Source organism: Oreochromis aureus, linkage group 20 (genome assembly GCF_013358895.1).
Source record: "Oreochromis aureus strain Israel breed Guangdong linkage group 20, ZZ_aureus, whole genome shotgun sequence".
In the NCBI taxonomy this organism is placed as follows: Eukaryota; Metazoa; Chordata; class Actinopteri; order Cichliformes; family Cichlidae; genus Oreochromis; species Oreochromis aureus.
The window spans coordinates 65,201-69,811 of NC_052961.1; the positions used below are offsets into that span (position 1 = coordinate 65,201).

Genomic DNA, 4,611 nt, shown 5'->3' on the forward strand with positions numbered 1-4,611 from the left:
ACAAACATTTATTGTTAGCTCCATTCTGCTGCTGATACATACTTTAGGTTTCTGAATATTAAACTTGTTGCTGCCTTTCATAGTGTGGACGAGGACATGCCAGGAACAGGAAACACAAGAGAGTCAGCCGTCCGAGCTTCACGGGGCCCGAATCAGCTGAACCCAAATTCAGCCCACCGCTGCCTCCAAATCTCCTCGTCCTCTCCTCCGCCTCCTGCGACCTTTAGGCAGCAGCAGCCAGGTAAAGCATGCACTGTGACTCACTGTCCCAGCACCACAGGCCCTCTCTCACACTGACATCTCTACTCATTTCTCTTGTTTTGCCCTGATCTGTGAGCCGCTCTGTGTGTGTGTGTGTGTGTGTGTGTGTGTGTGTGTGACACAGAGAGAGAGGGGCCGAAAGAGAGCCAAACAGAATGACAGGCAGGCAGATCACAAAGCACTGAAATTCACATTCTGCCCTGTAGATCCACTTAGTGTGTCTCTGTGTGTGTGTGTGTGTGTGTGTGTGTGTGTGTGTGTGTGTGTGTGTGTGTGTGTGTGTGTTTCTCTCTCTGTCTTTTACACAAACAGCACATGTCACTGCATTTTCACCACCTTTCATGTGCAGTGCACTGGACTTGCCAGCTGGTGGGCGCCCTCCGGTGGAGAAGACAGGCAATTGAGTGTCACAAGCTGTTAGCTGATAATGTGGTCGAACAGCGGCAGAGACACTTTGTGCTGCATTCAGCCAGCAGAGGGAGCCCCTCTTGTCAGATCACACTTTGACAGAAGCTGCCCTGCTTCTCCTTGTGTGCTTGTGTGACACTTGCCATGCATTTCAACACAAAAGGCATTACATATATGTGTAAAAAGCAAATGTACGAGCTGTGATAACTGTTGCTGATAAGATGAAGACTAGACTGATATATGAAATATTCCTTTATTGGGTGAGAAAAGCAGACCGTGTCATAACTGCTTTGAGTCATACAGAATAGATATCAGAGCCTTAAACAGACTTCTTTTTTTTTCTTTTTTTCTTTTTTTTTTAAATTTCATAAAATTTTCATTCAATTGTTTCATTCCAGAACATTAACAAAAAGTACATGAGAACCTCTGTACGCGGTCCAACTCAAACCGGTGATCTCCAGAGAAATTAATTTTGACTGTAACTTAACGTGCAGAGGCACAACAGCTTATCTCCAGAGCGCACAAGCTGATCTCCTGATTTCTAATGAGTTTTTTTCTTAAAACTGCATTTCTAATACTTCACCCCTTTTCCTTTAAGCTACATTGGTTTCGTTGTAGTTGAAGTTTCCAAATTCCACTTTAAAAAAGTGAAGGACAAAAAAAAAAAAAGAAGCACACAAACAGGCTGACTTCTGCTAAATGGGTCAAACTGGGCAGAAAGTATACAAACACATAACATCCTTATAGGATATGATGTAACTCTATAGATCAACTTGCTTCAGAATATATAAAGCATATAAACAATTACAGCAATAGGATGCAACAAACACAGCAGTGCTACTAATCCAAAATACTCAAAGCTTCATAGAACTGAAACAAACATTTATTGTTAGCTCCATTCTGCTGCTGATACATACTTTAGGTTTCTGAATATTAAACTTGTTGCTGCCTTTCATAGTGTGGACGAGGACATGCCAGGAACAGGAAACACAAGAGAGTCAGCCGTCCGAGCTTCACGGGCCCGAATCAGCAGCTGAACCCAAATTCAGCCCACCGCTGCCTCCAAATCTCCTCGTCCTCTCCTCCGCCTCCTGCGACCTTTAGGCAGCAGCAGCCAGGTAAAGCATGCACTGTGACTCACTGTCCCAGCACCACAGGCCCTCTCTCACACTGACATCTCTACTCATTTCTCTTGTTTTGCCCTGATCTGTGAGCCGCTCTGTGTGTGCGTGCGTGCGTGTGTGTGTGTGTGTGTGTGTGTGTGTGTGTGTGTGTGTGTGTGTGTGTGTGTGTGTGTGACACAGAGAGAGAGAAAGGCACCTGACGTGCTTTGGGAAACCAAACCCTCAAACAAAGCAAAGAGACTGACAGATGCAACAAGAGATTGTATTATTTGTGGTAAGCCACGACGTCTTGCTCTCCAATTGTAGTGCAGTGCACTCTGCGGCCCGAAGCCAAAGGAGCGGAGGAGCAGCTGATTCAGCCAGCAGTGCTCAAAGGCCTGCTCTCTGCTCTCTCCCTTCTGCTGTCTCCTTCTGCAAGCGCTTCTGTGCAGGAGACGCGTCTTACCAAAAGGTTTACAGCTCTGTCTCCAGATAGGAGGGTCTGACAAAGACAGGGCGGCCACCCGTGGAGTCGGGTAGGGTTCCGCATGCTGTGGGCGCATCACATGACCTCTCTCCAACCACTGCCCCATCCTGCAAAGGTACTCTGAGCGGTGCCATGTCGGGCGCCCACGGATGCGTTTCCAAATTCCACCGGACACAGGCGACACAGTGCCAGTGGAACCAGGCCCTTTGGAAATGGGTCAATCTCCAATTGGGACCGTAACATCCTTTGTCCCATCCTCTTTGGTCGATTCGCCATATCTCCAGAATATAAAAAAGGCCATCGGTGCGGCACTTCACCACAGCGTCCGCCACCCATCAAAACCCCGCCACACACCAACATCAGCCCTCTACGCCTCTTACTTTTCCAGTTATTACACTTTTGTCCCATCCTCTCCTGGCTTTTCTCCCTTACCCTAACCTAACAGTTAAACCTCATCATGCCTGCATTGCATTCCACTGTCCACTGGCCAAATCAAATTCAGCCAAATCACAGCGCTGAAATTCACTGTTTTTCCTGCAGACCTCACAGTGTGTGTGTGTGTGTGTGTCTGTCTGTCTCTGTGTGTGTGTGTGTGTGTGTGTGTGTGTGTGTGTGTGTGTGTGTGTGAGAGAGAGAGTGACACTTGCTGTGCATTTCAACACAAAAGGCAGTACTCTTGCTCTTTGGGATTATCTGGGAAAAGTGCTTTTATGTACTAGGCTTTCTCGATATTTTTCAGGTTTCTTTTCACTTTTGTATTGTACAAATTACTTCTTTGTCTGTGTAACTTTAAGCTTCAGTGTAAAATAAATGGGATCTGAACACACAAAACAAAAAAAGTTAAACCCTCTCCCCCAGACACTCAAACAAAGCACAGAGAAAGACATTCTATCTTTGACAGTGTATATATACATGTATTATATATAAGAGACAAATATTGTTCCTTCAGTGTGTTGCCATTACTACATTTGGCTCAATGCCTACATATATGTGTAAAAAAAAGCAAATGTACGAGCTGTGATAACTGTTGCTGATAAGATGAAGAGTAGACTGATATATGAAATATTCCTTTATTGGGTGAGAAAAGCAGACCGTGTCATAACTGCTTTGAGTCATACAGAATAGATATCAGAGCCTTAAACAGGCTGACTTCTTTTTCTTTTCTTTTTTTTTTTTTTTTTTTAAATTTCATAAAATTTTCATTCAATTGTTTCATTCCAGAACATTAACAAAAGTACATGAGAACCTCTGTACGCGGTCCAACTCAAACCCGGTGATCTCCAGAGAAATTAATTTTGACTGTAACTTAACGTGCAGAGGCACAACAGCTTATCTCCAGAGCGCACAAGCTGATCTCCTGATTTCTAATGTAGTTTTCTTAAAACTGCATTTCTAATACTTCACCCCTTTTCCTTTAAGCTACATTGGTTTCGTTGTAGTTGAAGTTTCCAAATTCCACTTTAAAAGAGTGAAGGGACAAAAAAAAAAACACACACAAACAGGCTGACTTCTGCTAAATGGGTCAAACTGGGCAGAAAGTATACAAACACATAACATCCTTATAGGATATGATGTAACACTATAGATCAACTTGCTTCAGAATATATAAAGCATATAAACAATTACAGCAATAGGATGCAACAAACACAGCAGTGCTACTAATCCAAAATACTCAAAGCTTCATAGAACTGAAACAAACATTTATTGTTAGCTCCATTCTGCTGCTGATACATACTTTAGGTTTCTGGATATTAAACTTGTTGCTGCCTTTCATAGTGTGGACGAGGACATGCCAGGAACAGGAAACACAAGAGAGTCAGCCGTCCGAGCTTCACGGGGCCCGAATCAGCTGAACCCAAATTCAGCCCACCGCTGCCTCCAAATCTCCTCGTCCTCTCCTCCGCCTCCTGCGACCTTTAGGCAGCAGCAGCCAGGTAAAGCATGCACTGTGACTCACTGTCCCAGCACCACAGGCCCTCTCTCACACTGACATCTCTACTCATTTCTCTTGTTTTGCCCTGATCTGTGAGCCGCTCTGTGTGTGCGTGCGTGCGTGTGTGTGTGTGTGTGACACAGAGAGAGAGGGGCCGAAAGAGAGCCAAACAGAATGACAGGCAGGCAGATCACAAAGCACTGAAATTCACATTTTGCCCTGTAGATCCACTAGTGTGTGTGTGTGTGTGTGTGTGTGTGTGTGTGTGTGTGTGTGTGTGTGTGTGTGTGTGTGTGTGTGTGTGTTTCTCTCTCTGTCTTTTACACAAACAGCACATGTCACTGCATTTTCACCACCTTTCATGTGCAGTGCACTGGACTTGCCAGCTGGTGGGCGCCCCCGTGGAGAAGACAGGCAAT

At 44.9% G+C, this 4,611-nt stretch overlaps 1 long non-coding RNA gene across 1 annotated transcript; it reads left to right on the top strand.

The window, feature by feature from the left end:
• Window positions 1-200: 200 nt before the first annotated feature.
• Window positions 201-4,073, top strand: LOC120435142. Its single transcript, XR_005609547.1, has 3 exons — window positions 201-241; window positions 1,628-1,787; window positions 4,036-4,073. It is a non-coding gene; the product is annotated as an uncharacterized LOC120435142 (long non-coding RNA).
• Window positions 4,074-4,611: the final 538 nt, after the last annotated feature.